Source organism: Tachyglossus aculeatus, chromosome 23, assembly GCF_015852505.1.
Source record: "Tachyglossus aculeatus isolate mTacAcu1 chromosome 23, mTacAcu1.pri, whole genome shotgun sequence".
Taxonomy (NCBI): Eukaryota; Metazoa; Chordata; class Mammalia; order Monotremata; family Tachyglossidae; genus Tachyglossus; species Tachyglossus aculeatus.
The window spans coordinates 11,205,936-11,232,616 of record NC_052088.1 but is presented as its reverse complement, the minus strand read 5'-3'; the positions used below and the strand labels follow the sequence as shown (position 1 = coordinate 11,232,616).

The 26,681-nt window shown below is 41.2% G+C and overlaps 1 protein-coding gene across 2 annotated transcripts in view; it reads right to left on the bottom strand.

The window, feature by feature from the left end:
- AP3B1 (adaptor related protein complex 3 subunit beta 1) overlaps positions 1-26,681 on the bottom strand; it is a 266,204-nt gene that overhangs the window by 151,438 nt on the left and 88,085 nt on the right. The gene's annotated exons all lie outside the window — the stretch shown is intronic.

Below are 26,681 nucleotides of genomic sequence, written 5' to 3'. Positions count from 1 at the left end.
ATGAAATTGAGCTCTGTGTAACTGGAATTTGGGGAAAACTAAAGACTGAAGACATGAGGATTTTTGTTGACAGTCCAGATGAGCTGAATACATGTCTGAAGTTAAAATGATAATTTTTTTTAAATGGGAAGAGAAAGCCTTAAGATGCAAGTTTCTACTATATTTTATTTCTGTGACTCAAAGGCAAAAATCCCCCCACATCATCCAAGAATCTTTCCAAGAGCTTGACGTGTGGAACTGTAGAAGTGCAACCCTTGGATCATGTACCAGTAACGGCATTCATTAAGTGTATACTGTGCGTACAGCACTATATTAAGCACAGGGAAAGAAAATACAGGCGAGAATTTGACCTAGACCCTGCCTCCCGAGAAGCTCGCAACTGTGTATGAAGAACAGAAGCTGGCTTCCCTAAAAGGTCAAACCAAAGACCAGGGCAGATTGAATGCTCACTGTGGGCAGGGGAATGTATCTATTTACTGTTGTAGACTTCTAGACTGTGAGCCCACTGTTGGGTAGGGACCGTCTCCATATGTTGCCAACTTTTTTCATATGGTTTCCATATTTTGCACATAGGAAAACAGAGACAGATACCTAAGGATGAACTAAAACCCACCAGAAAGGCTGAAAATGGCCCCCCAAGCGCTTAGTACAATGCTCTGCACACAGTAAGTGCTCAATAAATACCATTGATTGATTGTACTATACTCTCCCAAGCGCTTAGTACAGTGCTCTGTACATCGTAAGCACTCAATAAATACGACAATGAATGACTGACCACATACACTAACTGGAATAGAGGCAACAGAAGGGTGTCTAACTATCAATTGTTTTAAGTGCTTACAGTGTGCAGAGCACTTTTCTAAGCGCTTGGGAGAGTACAACTAAATGAACACATTCCCTGCCCACAGTGAGTTTACAGTCTAGAGGACTGTAATTGTATACATATATATCATGCTAAATTCTAATCTAACATTTTACACTGTTTTAATTATGAGTGGCTGAAAATATGTACATTCTAAATGGGCAGTGATTGTTAGTTTAAAAAACAAACATAAATGAGGACAAACAAGGCAATGCCAATATTTGTGATGAAACATTAAATCAACCCAGGAAAGAGGCTAGATGAGGCATTTGTACTTGTACTTCCCAAGCATACTTGTACTTCCCAACTTGTACTTCCCAAGCGCTTATACAGTGCTCTGCACACACAGTAAGCATTCAATAAATACGATTGATTGATTGATTGATTTGTAGGAGGTTCTGGCAATTTAATTAGGAATGTGCCCTTCCCTGGGTAGTAGCAGAAAGACCAATGGCTCAGTTGGCTTCTTCACTGGGGGTTCCTCACTTATGGGGCTGGGAGGCTGAGGGGGGAGGCTCCCCACAAACTAGATGATGTCAAAGAGAAGCAGCATTGCTGAGCGGCTAGAACACGCGTCTGGAAGTCAGAAGGACCTGGGTTCCAATCCCCTCTCCGCCACACGTCTGCTGTGTGACCTTGGGCAAGTCACTTCGCTTCTCCGGGCCTCAGTTACACCATCTTTAAAATGGGGATTAAGACTGAGCCCCATGTGGGACAGGGACAGTGTCCAACATGATTAGCTTGTATCTACCCCAGTGCTTAGAACAGTGGTTGGAAGTGCTTAACAAGTATCACAATTATTATCCTCTTACCTCAATCAATGGTATTGATTAAGCACTTATTCTGTGCAGAGCACTGCACTACGTGCTTCGGGGAGTACAATATAACCGAGTTGGTGGATACATTCCCTGCCCATAATGAGCTTAAAGTCTAGAGGAACTGTATACCTCAACTTCCCCAGTTCTAGGCTGCCTTATCATGGCCACCTTCCCCCCAACCTCCCAGAAACCATCTCTATTGGTGTCACTGAAATAGAGTATTCTCTTATCCTCTCTAAATTCTTATGAGATCACCCATCAGCCATCAAAGTGATAACTTTATTTACAAGCTTTTAAGTGAGTTCTCATAGTGCCAAGCAAAATAAATACATTTTACAGTGCTTTTCAAAGTTACAAAGTTTCCTATGGAATTACTAGCGTTGAACATTCCTAGAGTTACAGAGCTCTGTTTAATAACTTTTCCCATGATCTGCCCACTCCCCTAAAATAAAACTAGGCTAAATCACAAGTGATAATGTCCGTATTTTGCACATAGGAAAACAGAGACAGATACCTAAGGATGAACTAAAACCCACCAGAAAGGCTGAAATTGGCCCCCCTAATTTGAAATATTACTCTTTATTTATTTATTTATTTATTTATTTTACTTCTACATGTCTATTCTATTTATTTTATTTTGTTAGTATGTTTGGTTTTGTCTCCCCCTTTTAGACTGTGCGCCCACTGTTGGGTAGGGACTGTCTCTACATGTTGCCAATTTGTACTTCCCAAGCACTTAGTACAGTGCTCTGCACACAGTAAGCGCTCAATAAATACGATTGATGATGATGATGATGAAAGCTCCTTGTGGGCAGGGATGGAGTCTACTGACTATTGTATCATGTTCTCCCAACTGCTTAGCACAGTGCTCTGCATACAATAAAGAGTTAAAAAATACCACTGACTGATTTGGGACCCTTGTCCCCTGTCATCTGCCTTGAAACTTTTATCTCCCAAATAATGGAGAATACAGCCAACTAAAAATATAGGCCTACAATAATGGTCTAAATCAAATGAAACTTTATTTTTCAAATTCATTTCCCAGAAAATCGGTTGTTGCTTGGAAGTCAAGGGTTATGAAGTCTACTCGGGTAACCTTACTTCTAAGCTTGGATTTGCCACTGACTCAGTATGTGACTTAAAACAAATGTACTTTTCTCTATTTGGATTCAGTTTTCTTTTCTATCCAATACAACCCACCCTTGTCCTGAGGCAGAGGACGCTGACAACAGCGGTGCCCAAACCATCACACTGAGTATCACACTGTGGCTCAAAATTCCCGACCCCAAGGCTTACCTACATGAGCCTTTTATCATGTCACTACCAGTTATGGGGGCATATGATCGAAAATGCCTGGGACCGAAATTCAATATGGGCAACGTGCAGCCTGAAACTTAAAATGCTTTCAGCTTTTTTTTTTTTAAGTATTTGTTAAGTGCTTACTATGTGCCAAGCACAGTTCTAAGTGCTGGGGTAGATACGAGGCAATCGGGTTGTCACACGTGGGGCTCATAGTCTTCATCCCCATTTTACAGATGAGGTAACTTGAGGCACAGAGAAGTTAAGGGACTTGCCCAAGGTCACACAGCTGACAAGCAGTGGAGTCAGGATTAGAACCCACGACCTCTGACTCCCAAGCCCAGGCTCTCCCGGCTCCGCCACATGTCTGCTGTGTGACCTTGGGCAAGTCACAACTTCTCTGAGCCTCAGTTACCTCATCTGTAAAACGGGGATTAAGACTGTGAACCCCACATGGGACACCCTGATCACTCTGTATCCCCCCCAGCACTTAGAACAGTGCTTTGCACATAGTAAGCGCTTAACAAATGCCAACATTATTATTATTATTCCATTAAGCCACGCTGTTTCTCTTTTGCTATGACCATTCAGTTCTCTCTGTCACCGATACCGAACATGCAATCGCCATGCTCTAGACCGTAAGCTCGTTAGGGGCAGGGAACATGCCCTCTAATTTTGGTGAATTGTGCTTTCCCAGGTGCAAAGTACAGTGCTCTGCACATAGTAAGTGTCCAGTAAATACCACTGATTGACTGATCACAGGGTCTGAATTCCTGTTTCAAAAAAAAAAAACTGATCATCATAATCAATGGTATTTATCGAGCACTTACTACACGTAGAGCACTGTACTAAGCGGTTGATTTGCAGGCATATTCCCTACCCACAATGAGTCAAGAAGGGAGGGTATGATGGGACTATGATCTAACCCTGTTTTGACTCACAAGAATAGTATGTTGCCAATTTGTACTTCCCAAGCGCTTAGTACAGTGCTCTGCACATAGGAAGCGCTCAATAAATACGATTGATGATGATTGATGATGAGTAGGAGTGGCACCCCCCCCAAAAAAATCAATCAATCTGTTATATTAATTGAACACTTACTTTGTGCAAATCACTGTGCTGTGGGTGGGGACTGTCTCTATACGTTGCCAGCTTGTACTTCCCAAGCGCTTAGTACAGTGCTCTGCACACAGTAAGCGCTCAATAAATATGATTGATTGATTGACTGATTCAATACAGTTAGCAGACAAGAAAAATCACTAGACCTGGAAATCCTTTAGAGTTCATACTGGGCTTTTTTTCCCCCCAAAGAAAATTGATTCATTTTGATCTCTGCAATTTTGTCTCACAAAAAACTCTTAAAATATATTCCTATTATCACCTTTCTGGAAATACATGACTTCGACCAAGGAACTCACTCGTCTATTAGGGGCTCTCTAAAGGCACAGCAATTGAATTACGCCTGTGCCCAAATTAGTCTTGAACGACTCTTGTTTTATTTAGCTCTAGGCCAAGCCAGCTAAGTGCATTAGTGATCCAATAAAACGATAGTACGCAATCAAATGCTGTAAGTGCTAGCCCTCATCAACAACCTGAAGTTTACTGTAATAATACAAATATTCTTCAGCGGCAGATGAAGAGACGCTAGGATAGGCTGCTCTATTAGCCCAGTAAGCCCATCAACTAGGTGATTAAATCAGACCCTGAAATACACATAATACGCCACCTTTAAATCAGCATTTATTTTTCCCTCCCGTTCTCCTTGCCATGTCCATTAACATACTTCGTTAGTGCTCAATTCCATTATTCTAATAAAGGACATCCGAGTTTTGCTTACTTTGCTGTACTAGTGCTCAGGGTCACAGGTAGTAATTTTAGTAAGCAGTATGCAAAATAGTCATTTTTATTCATTAGTGTCTTTCCCTCCTCTTAAATGAATGCACGGAGCTTATCTTCCTGTTACAAGTATTACAATAAATATTACATAATGGACTCTATTAAAAATCTGCAAGCCACTTAAATGGTTTATACTAATTTATACATTATTGAATTTCTTCACCTTTTCTAAAATCAAGTTTTTTTTTTTTTTAAAATAGCTTGCTTAGAAAAGCGTAAAGGTGAAAAACACCTTTTTATCTCAGAACTCACTGTGTTATCAAGCACACGTCTCACAAAATACAACCAACTGCTATAAAACTGAATTTGGCATAAAGGTAGGGAGAAGTTCAAACAGTAACGGATTTTTAAAAGAAAATTACATCTTGTAGAGATGCCATGCCATTTATTCACCTCTTACTTTCACTACAATTATGACGGGGACTTTTGTAAAAGTGAACAACTAGACTCTAAAGGGTTTTATTTTATTCACCATAAATTCTTTATCTCAGCTGGAAATACACTCGTTCAAAAGGATGGTCTTCAATGAGCCTGGAAAAGTTTACTTGCTACTACTAAATGAACGCTCACTATCCATAGGCATAGGCATATACATATACCTGTATATATGTATATATGCTTGTACGTATTTATTACTCTATTTATTTATTTTACTTGTACATATCTATTCTATTTATTTTATTTTGTTAATATGTTTGGTTTTGTTCTCTGTCTCCCCCTTTTAGACTGTGAGCCCACTGTTGGGTAGGGACTGTCTCTATGTGTTGCCAACTTGTACTTCCCAAGCGCTTAGTACAGTGCTCTGCACACAGTAAGCGCTCAATAAATATGGTTGATGATGATGATGATGACAGACCAATACACAGTCAACTGGAACAAAGGAAGGCAGAGAAGAATTTGCCTCACTCATTGCCCATCATAGGTTTTCTCATTATAAAGCAGCATAGCCTCGTGGAAAGAGCACAGGACTGGGAGTCGGAGGACCTGCGTTCTAATTCTTGCTCTGCCATTTGTCTGCTGTGGGACCTTGGGCAAGTCACTTAACTTCTCTGTGGTTCAGTTTGCTCATCTATCTGTGTCTGCTGTGTGACCCTGGGCAAGCCACTTAACCTCTCTATGCCTCTGTTACCTCATCTGTAAAATGGGGATTAAGACTGTGAGCCCCATGTGGGACAACCTGATTACCTTGAATATATCCCAGGGCTTAGAACACTGTTTGGCATGTGGTAAGCGCTTAACAAATACCATTATCATCATCAGTGCTCTGCACACAGTAAGTGCTCAATAAATATGATTGATTTGATTGACTGATCATCATTACTACTATTAGTATTAGTTAGTATAACATATTATATTGTTCTATTACTGTATATTAATATATTATCATTAAATGCATTTATTATATTATTATATTGTAATTATAATAATAATACTTCTAATAAAATGGGCATTAAATTTTACTCCCTCCCATCTGGACTGTGAGCCCGATGTGGAACAGGGACTGTGGCCCAACTGATTACCTTGTATACACCTCAGTGCTTAAAACAGTGCTGGGTGAATATGAAGCACTCAAATACCTTTATTATTATTATTATTAACTGGGAATCTTGGAAATTCCTTTGAGTGCAATAAGGACGCCTCTATCATTTCCTGAGCCCCTAAGATTCGTTATCCTCCACCACGAAAATCTAGAATCTCAGTAGTTTAGCAACAGATCGAAAACTAGGCTCTTTGAACTGGTATCCTGCCACATTCCTTTTGTCCTAAGACAACTTGGGTGGAGGGAGGAAAGTCATTGGCCATTCCTCTACTCTTCAGAGTCCATGCCTCGGGCTAAGGGTGAGAGGGACTCTCTGATTCACCTTCCCGTTGGGAATTTTCTCATCCCAATTATCCTCAACAATGAAGCTCAGAAAAAGTTGACCAACTCTGACATCTCATACTCCCCCAAGCACTTAGTACAGTGCTCTGCAGAGTAAGCGTTCAATAAATCCCACTGGTTGATGGGCTGATTTACATTTTTGAATGGGATCAACAGAATAGTTTTTAGTATCATAAGGCCCTCAAAATCCCTTCGTGAAGTTCATTCCTTCGCTGCTTGAAATCCCTATAACTGCAAGTTTTGTAAACTACTTTGACCATGCATTCAGTAAATCCCACTGGTTGATGGACTGATTTACATTTTTGAATGGGATCAACAGAATATTTTTTAGTATCATAAGGCCCTCAAAATCCCTTCGTGAAGTTCATTCCTTCACTGCTTGACATCCCTACAACTGCAAGTTTTGTAAACTACTTTGACCATGCAATCCATTCAAATTTCACTCATGACCAAATTTCACTCGTGATGAATTTTACCATCATAATTATTCAAAGTCACATCCTCTAGACTGTAAGCTCATTGTGGGCACGGAATGTGTCTGTTGTTATATTTTACTCTCCCAAGCACTTAGTACAGTGCAGCTCTGCGGACAGGAAGCATTCAATAAATACAACTGTATTTAGGTACCCAGGAGCTCATGACCCAATCAATATACCAGGTTTTGTGTGCTTTTTATGACCTTTCTCAAAGTGAAAAATACACTTCGAAGAAGGTTGGCCTAGAGAAAAACAGTACGGAACATGGCTGCTTGGATATTTAGCTCCATCTGTAAGTCAGTTAGAATTCTACATGTTTTATACTACAGCCCAGTGACCACTACAACACACAGCTGGAAATGTGGGTTTGAGGACCATTGAACACTGAATTCTCCCCAATATATCACAATTACAGAAACACCTGTGAAAATTCCCAGAGTGTTCAGCAGCCCACAACACTCTCCATTTCTTATGGCTCTAGATGTTCAGTTGCAATATATAGGAGGCAACGTTACTGTGGGAAGGGAGGAGAGGGGGAGAAAGGGAGAGAAGCAGCACGGCCTAGTGGGAAGAGCACCGGCTTGGGAGTCAGAGGGATTCTAATCCCAGCTCTACCACTTGTCGGCTGTGTGACTTGGGGCAAGTGACTTCACTTCTCTGGGCCTCAGTTTCCTCAACTGTCAAATGGGGGTTAAGACTGGGAACCCCAGGTGGGATTTGGGCCGGGTCCAACCTGATTATCTACCCCAGCACTTAGTCCGGCACCTGGCACTTGGTAAGCACTTAATGAATACCATTTCAAAAAGATAAAAAGAGGGAGGGGGGGAGAGGGGTAGTGTGTTTGAGCCACTTGAGATGTTCTTTTCAAGTCAAAGTACAGGTTTTGGGTTATTCCCCACTGTGGCTTTACCTAACAGCTGATGACTTCCAAGTAAAAGTTTCAGGGTACCCAAGTAGCTTTCCTGGCCCTGATATATCAATGCACGCACGAATCTATAAATGCTATTTAGTGGTCCCAGGTGCTTTATCCAGAGCAGTGCATCCAATAAGTGTCTAGTAAATACTATTTCTAGTACTCCTGTTCATTCACGGTGAAACAGTTTATCAGGTCCGGTACAAGCAATAAAATGTGCACTCCTTGGTGGTAGTGAATGTGAGGGAGAAGGGAGTGACCCAGATGAGGAAGATGATACAAGCTAATGTTCCCATGAGCATCTCTAAATCACCCAACTCCCGGCTTTCCACTTAATTAATTAATTAATTATGGCATTTATTAAGCGCTTACTATGTGCAAAGCACTGTTCTAAGCGCTGGGGAGGTTTACAAGGTGATCAGGTTGTCCCACACGAGGCTCCCAGTCTTCATCCCCGTTTTACAGATGAGGTAACTGAGGCCCAGTGAAGTGACTTGCTCAAAGTCACACAGCTGACAACTGGTGGAGCTGGGATTTGAACCCCTGATCTTGTCTGCTGTGTGATCTTGGGAAAGTCATTTGACTTCTCTGTGCCTCAGGTCCCTCATCTATAAAACGGGGATTAAGACTGTGAGCCCCATATGGGACATGGGCTGTGTCCAACCTGATTAGCTTGTATCTACGCCAGGGCTTAGTACAGTGCCCGGCACATACTAGGCTCTCAACCAATACGGTTTAAGAAAAACAAAAACAAAACAAAAACCACAAAACTCCCAAACATCTAAAGGTGACTTTACAGAAGCCCAAGTTCCTGGGTCAGTAGATTTGGCATTCCAGATTTAGGGAGAAGAGCAATGAGTTTAGGACAGGAGAAATGCTTTTTCATTCTTCTCGACTTTACAGATGGCTCACTGAGGAACCTTAAACTAAATAATTCTTCCACAAAAGTAGGTGGACCAACATGAATAGGCCCATAAAGAACTCAGGACAGGGCTAATGAAAAGTAGGCAATACGTCCTGCCGTTCTACATCAATTGACCAATGAATCAACGCTATTTAATGAGCACTTAATAGACCTTGGGAGAGTACAATACAACAGAATTAGAAAAACATGTCCCCTGCCCATAATGAGCTTAGAGTGTAGAAGGGTAGACAGATAACCCTTCTGTCAATAAATACGATTGACTGATTGATTGATTGATAACCCTTTGTTTGGGTTTTCATGTAACTATGTTGGTAGGGAACTTGACTTTTAGACTATGAGCCCACTGTTGGGTAGAGACTGTCTCTATATGTTGCCAACTTGTACTTCCCAAGCGCTTAGTACAGTGCTCTGCACACAGTAATTGCTCAATAAATACGATCGACTGATTGATTGATGCACAGCTGTGGGCAGACGCTTATCCTGACTTAGCTTCGTGCTAAGGGAAGCAGTGGGCGGAGGATGGTATGGGTAGAATGCCGGGCCTTAGCTAAGGTGGACAAGACTGATTTTAATTTTTAGGAGTCAAAATGAAATCTTGACTCCACGGGTCATGGAACATGACTTCAATGGGTGACATGATGAAAACGTGATAGGATCCTCTCATAGCTAGCCTCTGAAATGCCAACTGGGGGAGGACTGGTTTCTAATCTTATTTTCAGTGCTGAGATTATTTTTTCCTATTTGAAAATTTTCCATCCTTAATTACACTGCTCATTCTTCCTTGCATTCGGCTAAACATCTTTTCTATTTCCAGTGTTCACACCTTCCTGGAATTTTTCAACTGGTTTAATTTATTGCTTAATCAAACTAACACTCTGAACTATAATCATTTAGTATTTACTGTGCTCAGCATCGCACAAAATGGAATTCAGCAGACGCATTTTCCAGGTTTGCTGAATATGAAATAGGAATTAAACGCATCCCTTCATGGGAAAGTTTCTGGTCAACTTTCTTTTCATAAGTTAAAATCTGATACTTTCTGGTTCCTAGACCCTACAAAACTTTTCTGATACCCATCACCAGCTCTGGATTTATAATCATTTTTGTGGGGGGCTGAGGGGAGGGTTCCATACCCTAGTGCCCAGGACTGGGAGACAGGAGACCAGGGTCCCAGTATTGACTCTACCTCTCGTCTACTATGTGACTTAGGGCAATTCCCTACACTTCTCTGGGGCCTCAGTTCCCTCATCTGTAAAATGGGGACAAAAGGCCAGTTCTTCTCTCTCCGACAGTGAGCCCCATGTGGGACAGAGTCCCTGCCCCATCTGATTACCTTGCATCTACCACAGAGCATAGCCCAGGACATGCTTAATAAATAGTCATTAAATATCATAACTTTATCTGGTCCAAACAAACTATAAGTACATCACATTTAGTGATGACCCAACCATATAGGTCCAGCACAACGTACCATCCATCTAAAGCTGAGCTTTCTTTATCCTCTACTCCAATTACAGATATGAAACAACAGCTCACAAAACCATGTCTCTTTGAGATTCTACTTGTGTTTTTTTTTCCTTTTACTAATGTGATGTCCTTACCAGACTCCCATGAAATGGTTTTTAGGGAGGTGGGGACGTAATCTGTGAAATATGGGCAACAATTTTTTTTAAAAACTCTACATGCATGTCATTTGGATTCGTTTTCCTAGGTTCACATTGCTCACTTGCCTACCTGCTGTTCCTATTTGCAATTTTTGCAAGGCCATTACTACAAATGATTCAAATTTCCTTTTTTACATCCTTGTACGAGATTTGTTTAAAGAATGAATTAATTTTTCTCAGCCATTTTAAAACCACCATTAATACACGTTCGTCTTGGTAGTTACGCTAATTCACTCTACAACAGGGTGGTTTTCTCAATGATCTCACCTCTCAGGAATAATAATATTTATTGAGCACCTATTGAGTGCAAAGCACTATTAAATTCTTGGGAAAGATCAACAGAAGCATCACATTACCTGACCACGGGGAGCTTGCACAGTAATCAAAAAGCAACGTGGCCCAGTGGAAACAGCACAGGCCTGAGAGTCAAAGGACCTGGGTTCTAATCCTGCATCAGGGACTCTGTCCAACCCAATTATCTGGAGTTTACCCCAGTGCTTAGTACAGTGCCTGATACGTCGTAAAAGCCTAACAAATACCTTCAAAAAAAGAGAAAGAATTTCCTGAGCCACAACAGTTCCAGACTAGCCCACTGTTGGGTAGGGACTGTCTCTATATGTTGCCAACTTGTACTTCCCAAGTGCTTAGTACAGTGCTCTGCACACAGTAAGCGCTCAATAAATACGATTGATTGATTGACTCCTGTCACGTATTCATTTAAATCACCTTTAGGAATTACACAATATTTAGTCAGGAAGCTTTTGATCCTCTTTAAAAACACTGTATCATCCCAATTGTTTAGAACAGTGCTCTGTCCACACTAAGCTTTCAATAAATATGACTGTTTAAAATGGTGAAAGACCCCAAAAGCTTTTCTCTTTTTCCAGTAGAAGGCACCTAACGTGCCTCAAATGCACCAATTTGAAGAATAAAATTGTGTATATAATAATGGCATTTGTTAAGCGCTTAATATGTGCGAAGCACTTTTCGCAGTGCTGGGGGGATACAAGGTGATCAGGTTGTCCCACGTGGGGCTCACAGTCTTAATCCCCACTTTACAGATGAGGTAACAGGCTCAGAGAAGTTAAGTGACTTGCCCAAAGTCACACAGCTGACAAGTGGCGGAGCCGGGACTAGAACCCATGACCTCTGACTCCCAAGCCTGTGCTCTTCCCATAGAGCCATGCTGCTTATCCATGTGTATATGTGAGTCTCTAAGTCTGTGGGATGGTTTGGATTTTCTTAGTCTTGGAAGCTCCGTGATTTCTTTTTGGAAGTAGAGATCCTGTTGTTTTGTCTGTTGTCTGTCTCCCCCTTCTAGACTGTGAGCCTGTTGTTAGGTAGGGATCGTCTCTATATGTTGCCAATTTGTACTTCCCAATCAATCAATCAATCAATCAATTGTATTTATTGAGCGCTTATTGTGTGCAGAGCACTGTACTAAGCGCTTGGGAAGTACAAGTTGGCAACATATAGAGACAGTCATCATCATCATCATCAATCGTATTTATTGAGCGCTTACTATGTGCAGAGCACTGTACTAAGCGCTTGGGAAGTACAAATTGGCAACATACAGAGACAGTCCCTACCCAACAGTGGGTTCACAGTCTAAAAGGGGGAGACAGAGAACAAAACCAAACATACTAACAAAATAAAATAAACAGAATAGATATGTACAAGTAAAATAAATAAATAAATAAGTGCTTAGTATAGTGCTCTGCATGCAGTAAGCGCTCAATAAATATGACTGAATGAATAAATGAATCTTGCCTCCACTAACGCTCCACTGCCTCCTCTTCAAAACATTGACGTTTCAAAAGAAGGTGATTACTCTTTTACAGTGATTTCTCTCACAAGCCAAGGCAAGTTTCCCCAATGGCAAGCATAATGCATCAGGTAGCAGTAGGCCCTATATTATACTCAAATTGCAACAATGTCCTTTGAAAGAAAATTTAACAGGTATCTTTCATTCCCGCTCATTTTCTTCTCCTATCCCATTCAGTTATGAATCATTTCTTGGAGTATATAGATCATGAGCCAAATCTTTAAGGGTCTATTTATCTGACTTGCCAAATGACTACTCTGTCTCAGTTACCACTTCTGGAAAATGTAGGTCAAAATATCTACGGCTCTTGGGCATGTGGGGATTAACTGGAAAATGATCTCTATTGTTCCCATGTTTTGGAGTGGGCATAATTTCATCTCTAAGCAACTGCATGAGCAAAAATGAAATCACAACCATGTTCTCATGTCACATCTTTGTTTAGCACAATAGATATGTGAATTTACATGCACTGGAAACAAATTTCATTACGCTCCTCCTCCCTGACACCTCATTCCTGGAACTCATCCCCCTCTTAACATCTACCTGATCTTCGGCAAAATCCTGCCTCCTCCAGGAGACACTCCCTGATATATTTTCTTCCCCTAACTTCCACTTTTCAGCACTTTCGAACTCCCAACCATCCATGGCACTTGGCTAAACATAGTTTTCATATTCTACCTATTTTAATATTCTGCTTATTCAAAGTCATCTTAACACTTCTATTTTCCTCCTAATTATAGAAGAAATCGTATCTCTCTCCACTATAAGTTGGTAAATTCCTTGAGGGCAGGGATGATGTCTTTTAACTACTGCACTCTTCCAAGCATTTAACACAGCTCTTTGAGTGCAGTAGGACTCAATGAATATGACTGATCAGCTCACCATTTAATGACACTAGTTTTAAGTAACTTACACGATTACAAGCATTATTGAACGGAATTATTAATATGCTGAAGTTTGAAATAGGCATCATTCATTTTCTTTTGCTCTAAAATGGGTTCCGTCTGAAATTTGTTATCCTCTTCATCTGTTGAAGGATAACTGGACCAAGAAAAAAAAAATACAGTGTGGTCGGGTAGTTTTTCTTTTTAAACGGCGGTAACAATGTTGTAAATTTCATTTTGGCAGAAAGACTTGTACAGAAGATGTAAGTGGCTATTAGGGGGATTTAAGCCAATGAAACACACAGTTGGTTCTTGTTGTGCGAATGCACACCCTCTGGAGAAGCAAAGGACAAAACCACCTTCTCACTCGGTCCCCTCGTCATTTCCCCCAAAGAATTAGGCCGTCTGCCTCCTTTGGAGAATCACTGACCCGGGAGTTAGAAATCTAACAGCTTAGATTGTGTTTCTAGCCAGTTCATTTGCTGTCTCGGGATACTTGGGGGCTCCCTAGGACTAAGTCCTGGTTTTGGTGACCTGCCCACTCCACCCCGGGGATGGGAAGAGGTGGGAGGATTCAGATAGGGCACCTGCACTATCTCCCCACCATTAACCAAAGTGGGGACCAAGATTCTGAGAGCTGGGCTAGGTTAGATCACCGAAAGATGCTTACAGTTCCCGAAGCGGTTCTGAGCCTCAGGATGGCCCAAGGAAGCCTATGATACCAGCAGGCTCGGGGAGTAAGGGCCTTGGTTGCTTTTCCAATGCACTTTAGAGAGTAAGCAGCCATGCCCTCAATTCCCCAATGTTGGCTACACACAGTGCTCTGCACACAGTAAGCACTCAATAAATACGATTGATGATGATCAGGGACATGCCCTGACTGCACTGTGTCTCTTTTAAGCAGTGTTGGGAAGAAAGTACATCAGATCCCCTTCTAAGTGTATCAAGGATACTCTTGAAATCATAAACACTATACCGCGAGCCCCCAAGGGACAAGGACCTAGTTTAATTTCCACCTGCAAATTCTCTCCCAGCTCTTAATACAGTCCCCTGCATCCATTAAATGGTAAATGAGAACTATTCCTCCTACTTCTACTTGGCGACTGCGTGCACATCAGAGGATGAGATGCTTACGAACGGTGTACGCTCTTAATGAATTTATTTTCCAATGGTGGGACAAGATATTTTCTCCAGGCTTACACACAGTTAGGGTGGCCCTACATGGCTTGGAGAGAGTTTAATCTCACAGAATGTATGCTAATGTTTTTGTATATGGAACAGGGAAACGAGGACAAAATTCAATAGTTATTACAGTTTGCTGTCCTAAGTGAATATTGATCTGTTTTATTTCTAATAGGTTCAAGCTGGCAACCCGATTCTTCTACAAATTGAAACTACTTCAGTAAAGCATAATTCCATCAACTCTTGATTATTCAATTTGTGGATTATCTAAAATCATTTGTTCTTTTCTTGCTAGGCCCACATTGGCCGTTTCATCTCTCATTACCTTTTCCATCATTAGAAGACAAGGGGATGGATTAAAAATCAAATCAGATCAGTTGGCCATACTAGCTGAAGGTATAATCCGGAAGGAGTGTGGAAAGTATTGGATAAAATGGGGCGTGGAGATTAATTCTGGATGTCCTTTATCTATGCTGTCGCTGCCTTCATGCCACAGATGACTGAGCATAGCTTAAATATATCTCCAGATTCTTAGATCTGGGAAAGCACGGCCTCCCCAAACGTCCCTGCGTCTAGAGACAATTAAGATGCTTCCTTCTTGGCTTTATGGCTACAGCAAAAACTGGAAATAACAACTTTATTTTTAACATTTATGTCAATTCTGACCCCTTCACTTCTCAACAGGATCTTACAGACTAGACGAGACAAGCTTATAAATAAATTACAGGTGGCTATGTACATTAGTGCGGTGGGGCTGGGGTGAAAATCATGTGCTTAAGGAGTGCAGACCCAAGTTCATAGGCCATGCAGAGGGAGGGCAAATGGGGAAAGTGAGGGCTTAGTTGGGGAAGGCCTCTTGGAGGAGTTGTGAATTAACTAGGGCTTTGAAGACTGGGAGAGTGATGGTCTGTAGGATATGAATGGGAGGGAGTCTTAGGCGAGTGGGAGGGCATGAGCAAAGGGGTCAGCAGTGAGATGGATGAGATCGAGGTACAGCGAGTAGGTTGGCATCATACGAGTGGCATGGGCAGGTTGGGTTGCAGTAAGAAGTTAGTGAGGTAAGCTATGATGGGGAGAGCTGATTACGTGACTTCAAGTCAATGGTAAGAAGTTTCTGTTTGATAAGGAGCTGGAAGGCCAACGATTGGAGTACTCTGAGGCGAGGGGAAACGTAGACTGAGCTTTGAAAAATGACCCAGGCAGCAGAATGAAATATGGACTGGAGAAGGGAAAGACGGGAAGCAGGGAGTTCAGCGAAGACGCTGATGCTGCCATCAAGAACGGTATAAGTGCTTGGATCAGCATGGCAGCACGGTAAGTATGAGAGCGATAGGGAAGAGACAGAAAAGCAGCGTGGCTCAGTGGAAAGAGCCCGGGCTTGGGAGTCAGAGATCATGGGTTCGAATCCCAGCTCTGCCACTTGTCAGCTGAGTGACTCTGGGCGAGTCACTTCACTTCTCTGGGCCTCAATTCCCACATCTGCAAAATGGGGATTAAGACTGTGAGCCGCACGTGGGGCAACCTGATCACCTTGTATCCTCCCCAGCGTTTAGAACAGTGCTTGGAACATAGTGCGCACTTAACAAATGCCATTATTAAGTGGGGTGGAAAGAACCATATCTGCTCACAAAATGGCTGCTCTATTTGACTATTTCACTAACCCAAGGACCCAAGTGGGATTATTATGCAAGAAAGTATAAAAATGAGGGGAGCAGAAGAAAAAAAGGACAGAAGAAAGACAAAGGCACAAAAGACTGCACCTTCTTCAACTGCATTCTAAAAAGAGCTGCATACCAACGGCACTCAATTAACTCCCTAACCCCTGCTGTTCTGTCCAGTTCCCATTTTTCTGCTCCTCCTCCCTTGGCCCAGTTCCAATGAATTAACTCTCCACGCCTATTCTGCTGCATTTGTATCCTTCTGCTCCTCCTCCTCTTCATAATAATGATAACACCAATAATAAGTGTGGTACTTAACTGTTTAGTATGTGGCCCACACTATGCTAAGAGTTAGGATAGATACGTGCCCAATTGGACACAAGCCCTATCTCACTTGGGGCTCACTGTCTAAGGGAAATAGGATCAGATAGGAAGTAGGATATTTAATCCCCACTTACAGAGGCACAGAGAGGTTAAGTGACTTGTCACACATCAGGCAAATAAGAAGTAATGCTATTTCCACTAGGCCAAGCTGCTTCTCAACTCTCACCAATCCTCCAATCTCCTTCTCCTGCCCACTTCTCTAGCACTACTTAAATTATACGGCATAAAAGATAGTCTTCCATTCCTCATAAATCAAGGTGGGGCCATTACACTGTGGAGACAATCCTGTGAGTAAATACAGGAGTTTCTCCAAGAAAGGGGAGAACAGGAAAGATACTCTACCTTTCTAATCAACTTTCACATTGATCCTTTCGAACCTTTACTTATATTAAAAGCTTGAGTTTTTCCTACCTGACCTTAAAAAGCCCTTCGTTTTCTGTTGATGTCATCAAAGGACTAGGAAAATTCTCTACTGAACCAATCCCTTATTGGACAGTTATATTTTGTTAAGAATACCTCCCTTTAAAAAAAATTTTTTTTTCATTGACCTTCCATATATGGTGGTGGCATATATGAAAGCAAACCATATAATAATAATAATAATGATGATGATGATGGTATTTGTTAAGCGCTTTCTATGTGCCAAGCACTGTTCTAAGCACTGGGGTAGATACAAGGTAATCAGGTTGTCCCACGTGGGTCTCACAGTCTTAATCCCCATTTTACAGATGAGGCAACTGAAGCACAGAGAAGTTAAGTGACTTGCCCAGAGTCACACAGCTGACAAGTGGTGGAGCTGGTGTTAGAACCCATGACCTCTGACTCCCAAGCCTGTGTTCTTTCCATTAAGCCACGCTGCTTCCCATCTTTTCCCTTTGCTGTCATAATCACTTAAAATGTTGCTAGCATCCCCTTTTTATGTTCAAGTAGATTTACCCAAATTCCCTTTCACACTATAAATTGGGCATATGAAAATCAAACAACATCCCAGCACCTCAGACTTTTTATGTCTTTCATTAGAATGTCACTTCAGGGAAGGACCCAGTAAGTTTAACTAATTTTAAGTGAAATGTTTTTAATGAAGTACAAAAATTCATGGTTATCTACTGTTTGGCCAACCAAGATTTTAGCATTGAACTAAGCTTGAAAAAAATAAGTGATCAAACTGGATTGAATAAATGAATAATAGTTATCCATATGTAAGAATTCATTTTTCAAATGGTTTTACAAAACACAGAGCCCAAATGGTTTCTGTGATTTTCATACACTGTACCGGTAGTTTGGCTTTATGTTGCCCTTTAACTACCTTAGCATTCTTGAGTACCTACCTGTTATTGATTTACTGAACCTGGTTCATTTATAGCTATCTTTTTTCTCCTAAATACTGTGTATTCATCAATTTTGTTGGCCTGCCTTCCCCATTAGACTGAGAAGATTGCAAAATACGAATTCAATAGCTAGTCTCCCTCCATCTTAGACAGTGAGCCTCACGTGGGATCTGATTATTGTCTTGTATCTACCTCAGCCCATAGTACAGTGCTTAGCAAAAAGTGCTTAACAAATACTACAATTACTATTAATACTATCTTTCCTGGGTTTCAGTTAGAAGGTAGTTTAACTATTAGTACTGGTCTTCAATTTTGAAATGTAAGTCTATTGAATAGTTTTTCTTCATACATCTCTCCCCTTGTTATGATATATTGCAATACTCCAGAAATATTCATTCTCATCTAAAGCATTTCCTATTATGTTAGTGCAACTAGAAATGTACCAGTGTGTGTACATTTTGGTGGCAATACTGAAATCTAGTTTTCCTTCAATCATTTTATTCTGTTTTAGTAAACCAGAACAATACCAACTGTTTGCGAGTGTGCGTGCTATCTCCATTTACAGTTTTTCTAACAAGATCTGACTACAGTCACTAAACGAATCTCTGAATGAATACTTGGGTCCTTTGGGAATGTTTGAACTCCTTCAGGCCATTAGGATTTCCACCCATAATAACTTTAAGATCTTACAGCTTCATTTCTAGCCTCTATCAACTTCCGCAAATCCTCCTACAATCTGGCTTTCAAGTTCATAACTGTGCCAGTGACATATCGAGATCATCAATCATCTTGTGACCTAATCCAGTGGCATATTTCCTTCTCCTCCTAAACCCTAAACAGCATTTAACCCTGCCACCTTTCCTTTCGCCTCCTTCTCCACACCTCCCATCAGTAATATTTATTAAGCAGTTACTCTCTGCCAAGTACTGTACTAACCGCTTGGGAGAGTACAATAAAAGATATAATCCCTGCTCTAAAATATCTATTTAACCCTCCTGATAACCTGTTTTTTTTACTTATCAATCATATTTATTCAGCACTTACTGGATGCAGAGCACTGTGCTAAGCACTTGGGATAGTACAATTTAAAAGACACATTTCCTGCCTACAAAGAGCTTTGTGAGGGGATCTTCTTACACCCCATTTCTCTGCCTTAGTCTTTGTCTTGTTGACCCTTTCTTTTTCCCCGACCTTTTAACTGAGAAGGTACCCCTGGATTCAGTTCTGAATCCTTTACTCATCTCCTACCTTCATTCCATCCAAATGTTAGTCTACTCTATTTCAACCACCACTTCTTTACTAAACTGCATTTCTCTCACAAGAGGATACTCTCAGAATCAACCGCATTGCGTGCCTGTGTGCACAAAATTGATGCTTAGATTAGATGCTTAGATTAGACTGATGAGATGCTTAGAGAATGCCCAAAGAAGTAAAAGACATTATAATAATTGTGGCATTTAATTGTGGCAATAATTGTGGATAAGTGCTTACTATATGCCAAGTGCTGTACTAAGCGCTGGGGTAGATGCAAGATAATTAAGTCCCACATGGGGCTCACAGTCTAAGTAGGAGGGAGAACAGGTATTGAATCCACATTTTGCAGGTGAGGGAACTGAGGCACAGAGAAGTTAGGTGACATGCCCAAGGTCACACAGCAGATTAGTGGTGGTGCTGGGATTAGAACCCAGGGCATCTGGCTCCCACACCCCATTATCTTCCCACTAGGCCATGCTAGCTCCATGCCCTCATACGACATGTTGTTGTCTGTCTTCCCCTTCTATACTGTGAACCCGTTGTTGGGTAGGGACTGTCTCTATACGTTGCCAACTTGTACTTCCCAAGCGCTTAGTACAGTGCTCTGCACACAGTAAGTGCTCAATAAATATGATTGAATGAATTAATGAATAAGGCTTTTGTACTACTGGTTCATTCACTCCTTCAATCATATTTATTGAGCACTTATTATGTGCAGAGCACCGTACTAAGCACTTGGGAGAGCACAATATAACAATAAACAGGTGCATTATCTGCCCACAACGAGCTTAGAGACTAGAAGGGGAGACAGACGTTAATATAAATACATTACAGATACATACATAAGTGCTGTGGGGCTGGAAAGGGGGATGAATAAAGGGAGCAAGAAGGAGTGGGAGGAGAGGAAAGGAGGGCTTAGTTACGGAAGGCCTCTTGCTATTTCATATGAATATCAATTTAGCACTGCAAAAGCAGAGCTCCAAATTCTCACATTTCCCCTTTATGCCTGGTGATGCTCTTCTCCAAATAACTTCTAAAGGCTAAAAATGAATCGCATCTGGAACTTGATTTAAAAAATATTTTTTGAGCAGGCTTTTGTGGTTTCTTAACTGCTTTCTTAAAACTTAGTTCTTTTTTATTTTTTTTTTGGCATTTATTAAGCGCTTACTATGTGCAGAGCACTGTTTTAAGCGCTGAGTTAATTCCAGAGGATTTTTCCCATGGAGAAAATTTCCTCCAGAGGACCTTCCCTGCAGAGAAACTAAATTTAGAATAACTACACAAAGCTATGATCCCTGTCAGATTCACCTGTCCCTCCCACACCCCACCCAGGAGAGCATAATATAGGCTGTTGCTCCTAGGTGCTTATTTATCAGATATCAACCAGTTGAGATTTATTGAGCACATAAAGCACTGAACAAGAATTTATAGAGGGTTGCCAAAACTGTAATAGATATGTTTCCTGCCCTTGGGGAGTTAACAATCCAGTGGATGACTCAGGATAGACACTAATCCCGGCATTCACAGACAAAATAGGCAGGAATACAAATATTTATACAAGATATCAATAAAATAAAATTCTAAAATACATAATAATAATAATAGTGGCATTTGTTAAGCGCTTACTATGTTCCAAGCATTGTAGTAAGCACTAGGATACAGATACATGATAATCAGGCTAGACGCAGTCCCCATCCTACCTAGGGGCTTAGTCAAGAAGGAGAACAGGTATTTTACTGCCATTTTACAGACAGGTACCTCTATGGGACAAGTTGCAAAACTATGTATTATATGTTGTACCTATTTCTGTCTTACTCATCCACAGTGATGCAAGCCCCTTAGAGGCAGGGAACGTATCACTCCTTTGATTTGCATTTCCCAAGGGCTTGGTATAATGCTTGGCTACAGCGGGACAATGGGTTTTAATTTGTGTTTTAGATTTTTTTTACCCTGTACAGCCTTAAAAACTGAGATGTGACATCATGTAAAGCACGTCTATAATGACGTAAATGAACTACATTAAAAATCTCTTCTGCTGCTAAAGATGCCTCGTTGTATATGATGTGTTCATTTGAGAACTTACTGACAAAAGTACCCATCCCAGGTCATCTAAAAGTATATATTTCTACTGATTTTCAATACACAATATACAGGGGCTACAGCTGAAATCAGAAACATACCAAGTAGAGCACTTTAGAGGTTATGAATACATATATCCCCCCCGTGGCTTCAATTTCTCTTTTTAAATGGACAGATGAAAAGTATCCTGGATGAAAAAGTTCAGTTTCGATATGCAAAAAAATCACAGGATTAATACCAGTCCTACTCACTCCTCGTCCTTTGTTTCAGAGTAATTAATCGATCTCACTGGAGGAGCCCAGGGGATTCCCAAAACCATGCTCCTAAGGTTCCCTTTTCATGTTCGAACGGCTTAAAAAGACCACATTTTTTAAAACTAAAACCTAAATGTCTAGAGCTACCCCCTCAGAGTCATTCTGAATATTCCCGGCATAGTATAAAGCTTGATTTTTAAGACCTAGGATTATTCAAGCTTGACCCAGTACCCAAAACAAACCACAGTGGCTGACCATCAGGTAAGGTGAACATAAGAACATAAAAATGCAAATGCGCATTTTACCCATCTCTTGAATTTATTAACCTAAAAGGTTTAATTTCCATTTTCCTGCATCAGCTTTATTTATAAAATGTCGTGCCCTATAAATATGCTGTTATTTTCTATAGTCAAGCACCCTCTTAACAAATCTTCTCATTAATATGTAAATTTAAAGTCAATCGGTCTTCTCCCTGACAGCGCCATGAATTCCTAGTGCACTGTATAATCGGCTTTGACTTGGCATCCACTATTCATCATCAAAGATGTCAGTTAGAAAAATTATGGAAAATGCACTGCAATTGATATGACTGCAATCTACTTTGTCAACACTTAATTGTTCCTCAAATCATACATTTACATATAAACAGCCTAAATACTGATCTATAATGATATAAATAAACTAAATTAAAAATCTCTCTGCTGCTGAAGATGCCTCGTTGTACACGATGTGTTCATTTAAGAACTTACTGACAAAAGTACACATCCCAGCTCATCTAAAAAAATATATTTCCCCTAATTTTCTATTTTCAAATACAATTTTGCCTTGAAGATAAAAATACAAGCAAATGTTAAACTAGCTTATTATAAAATATATCTTTTTTTCAAAAATGGAAATTGAATTGTTTTCTAATTTCAATGGATTAACACTCTCAAAAATATAACTTTATGGGGAATACAAGCCAGCAGTCGTATGACCATAGAGTATTTTAACTAAACAACTTTAGTCAGAAAGAGGTTGATTATGAGACTTTAAAATAAGGAAGAAATAGTTTCAGGAAACAAAATATATAATAATAATAATAATAATAATAATAATAATGATAGCATTTATTAAGCGCTTACTATGTGCAAAGCACTGTTCTAAGCACTGGGGAGGTTACAAGGTGATCAAGTTATCCCACTGGGGGCTCACAGTCTTAGTCCCCATTTTACAGATGAAATAACTGAGGCACAGAGAAGTTAAGTGACTTGCCCAAAGTCACACAGCTGACAATTGGCAGAGCCGGGATTTGAACTCATGACCTCTGACTCCAAAGCCCGTGCTCTTTCCACTGAGCCACGCTGCTTCTCGTGTGATATAGTTTTTGCTCTTGATTCTGTAATCACTCCCACTGGCTGCTTATATTCAAAGAATATGAGACTATATCTTGTTTAGAATTTAAATTACTTTAAGCAACTTTTGCGAAACTATTTTATTTCAATCAACAATTAAGATGGGAACTCCAAGCCGGAGAATTATCATTTAGGTCACATGTATTGTGTTGACTGATTCTTTGTTGTATTTCTACATTAACAGTAGTTGAGATAAGACTAGGGCTCCTTAATTTTCAAAATAAGTAACCAAATGGCACTCAATTTTTATGCAATCAATTTTAGGACACACATTAAGAGCTTAGAAGAAACCACAGCTGATATCCCAGAGCATTTTGAGAGACCTTGCAAAATCGTTGTGCAACCCAAAATAACTCGAACTCAAATCATCTCTACACTGGCCCTAGTAGGAAGGATGCCAACCCATCACCTGTCTACTCGTTTTATTTTGTGGTCTGTCTCCCTCTTCTAGACTGTGAGCCCGTTGTTGGGTAGGGACCGTCTCGGTATGTTGCCGATTTGTCCTTCCCAAGCGCTTAGTCCAGTGCTCTGCACACAGTAAGCGCTCAATAAATACAACTGAATGGATTTGACCTATCTTGAACCTGCTACCTCACTATCCCCAAGGCCAACAAGTGTCTCCGAACCAGAGTTTTTGCTCTGGAAAGGACTGTGTCCACTACTCTTCCGGCTCCAGTTCTGGCCTCCAGCTGCAAGCTTTCAAGGAAAAGACTAAGAATAATATCAATCAATCAAGCGTATTTATTGAGCGCTTACTGTGTGCAGAGCACTGTACTAAGCGCTTGGGGAGTACAAGTTGGCAACATACAGAGACAGTCCCTACCCAACAGTGGGCTCACAGCCTAAAAGGGGGAGACAGAGAACAGAACCAAACATACTAACAAAATAAAATAAATAGAATAGATATGTACAGGTAAAATAAATAAATAAATAGAGTAAAAAATACGTACAAACATATATACATACATATAGGTGCTGTGGGGAAGGGAAGGAGGTAAGATGGGGGGATGGAGAGGGGGATGAGGGGGAGAGGAAGGAAGGGGCTCAGTCTGGGAAGGCCTCCTGGAGGAGGATTATAGTATAGGATTATAGTATAGGATTATAGTATAGTATAATATAGGATATATTAATAATAATAATAATGGCATTTATTAAGCGCTTACTACGTGCAAAGTACTGTTCTAAGCGCTAGGGAGGTCACAAGGTGATCAGGTTGTCCCACTGGGGGTTCACAGTCTTAATCCCCATTTTACAGATGAGGTAACTGAGGCACAGAGAAGTGAAGTGCCTTGCCCAAAGTCACACAGCTGACAATTGGCGGAGCTGGGATTGGAACCCATGACCTCTGACTCCAAAGCCCGGGCTCTTTCCACTGAGCTACGCTGCTTATTATCACTATAATAATGATTATAGTTGTGGTATGTGTTAAGCTTTTACTAAATGCCAAACACTGTACTAAGCGCTGGGGAAGAGACAAGATATTCGGATTGGGCACAGTTCCTGTCCCGCGTGGGGCACTCGGTCTTAATCCCCATTTTCCAGATGAGGAAACTGAGTCCGAGAGAAGTTAAGTGACTGGGCCAAGGTCACAGAGCAGACAAGTGGTGGAGCAAGGATTAGACTCACAGGTCTGTGCTATCATAGACTAGCAGGAGTTGTGAGAGTAGCTCCAGTGCAGTAGTTAAGAAATATTTCATGAGCGGCCTTGGGTGCGATCATCATCATCATCAATCGTATTTATTGAGCGCTTACTATGTGCACAGCACTGTACTAAGTGCTTGGGAAGTACAAATTGGCAACATCTAGAGACAGTCCCTACCCAACAGTGGGCTCACAGTCTAAAAGGGGGAGACAGAGAACAAAACCAAACATACTAACAAAATAAAATAAATAGAATAGACATGTACAAATAAAATAGAGTAATAAATATGTACAAACATATATACACATATACGATGCACTGTACGAAGCATTTGTGGACATGTCCTCTGTTCACAAGGAGCCTATACTTCCATGGGAAACGCAGACATGAAGAAATTTACAAACACGGTAATGAGAACAAATTGACAACTCATTACCTAACTCAAAGCGCAGGGGAAGAGTATAAATCAATCCATCATATTTATTGAGCGCTTACTGTGTGCAGAGCACTGTACCAAGCGCTTGGGAAGTCCAATTTGGCAACATATAGAGACGGTCCCTACCCAACAGTGGGCTCACAGTCTATAAATACCTACTTAAGAGCTGAATTTCACCCTGGGGACTTGGGAGAGCCCTGCCTGCCGTTTCAACAAACATCGATAACCTTGGGGAAGACGAGCAGGAGGAAGGGGTTCGAGGCTGAGAGTGGAGAGGAGGGTAAAGAGGCACGGAGGGGCAGGAGTTGTTCTACATTCTAGTCTAGTTGACCACGTGTCTTTGATGAATGGGCTCTCCTACAACGTATGGAATGATCAAATGGGAGGTAGCGTCAATTGAGCCCAATAATAATAATAGCGGTATTTGTTAAGCACCTAATTTGTGCCTGACACTGTACTAAGCACTGAAAAGGTGCCCACAGAGCCCACTGGGAGCCCCTTGAGCCCATGCAGCACCACAGCGGCTCATTCCAACCCCCAATCACTGGGGTCTAGCCCTGCTCTTCTTTCATTCAATCGTATTTACTGAGCACTTACTGTGTGCGGAGCACTCTACTAAGGGCTTGGGAGAGTGCAGTACAACAATAAACAGACATGCTCCTTGCCCACAATGAGCTTACAGTCTAGAGGGTGGGTACACAGACATTAATATAAAAAAATACAGCTATGGACATAAGTGCTGTGGGGCGGGGGGAGGGTGGATGAGCAAAAGAAGCACATCAGGGTGACACAGAAGGAAGTGGGGGAAGAAGAAAAGGGGGCTTAGGCAGGGAAGGCCTCTTGGAGGAGATCATCATCATCATCAATCGTATTTATTGAGCGCTATGTGCAGAGCTCTGTACTAAGCGCTTGGGAAGTACAAACTGGCAACATATAGAGACAGACCCTACCCAACAGTGGGCTCACAGTCTAAAAGGGAGATGTGCCCTCAATAGGCTTTGAAGTTGGGGGAGAGTAACCGTCCGTTGGATTTGAGGAGGGAGGGGTTCTAGGACAGGGGCAGGACACTGGCGAGGGGCCGGTGGCAAGATAGACAAGATCAAGGCAGAGAGAAAGCTAAGATTAGAGGAGCAAAGTGTACGCCCTGGGCTGTAGTAGGAGAGTAGAAAGGTGAGTTAAGAGGGAGAACTGGACCAGGTGCACATTGGAGCTGAATTTCCACACATCTTCAGGACTGCTAGAGTGTGGAAAACGTGATAGCTGCCAGATTTCCACTGATTTTGCTCTACTGGGTTAGCCCACCCTCATGTGTCCATCATAATTGATTGACTGATTCTCTCCACCCCCCACCCCTTCCCATCTTTAGGACTGTGAAGCCTTTATAAGTCAGGGACCATATCTGAAAAATTATCCTTATATATAGGGCCCAGCATGGTAACAGAGCATAATGAATGCAATAAATAGTACTAACGAAAGGATTCAGATAGGCAAGTGGATCACTGAAGATTTGGAGCACATATTCGTTCCATCCAAACCCATCAGCCATGGCAGCCCATACACTGGAGATTTATATGTTCTGGAATTGTACATTCAATTCCTTCCACTGATTCCTTCATTTATCCTTGT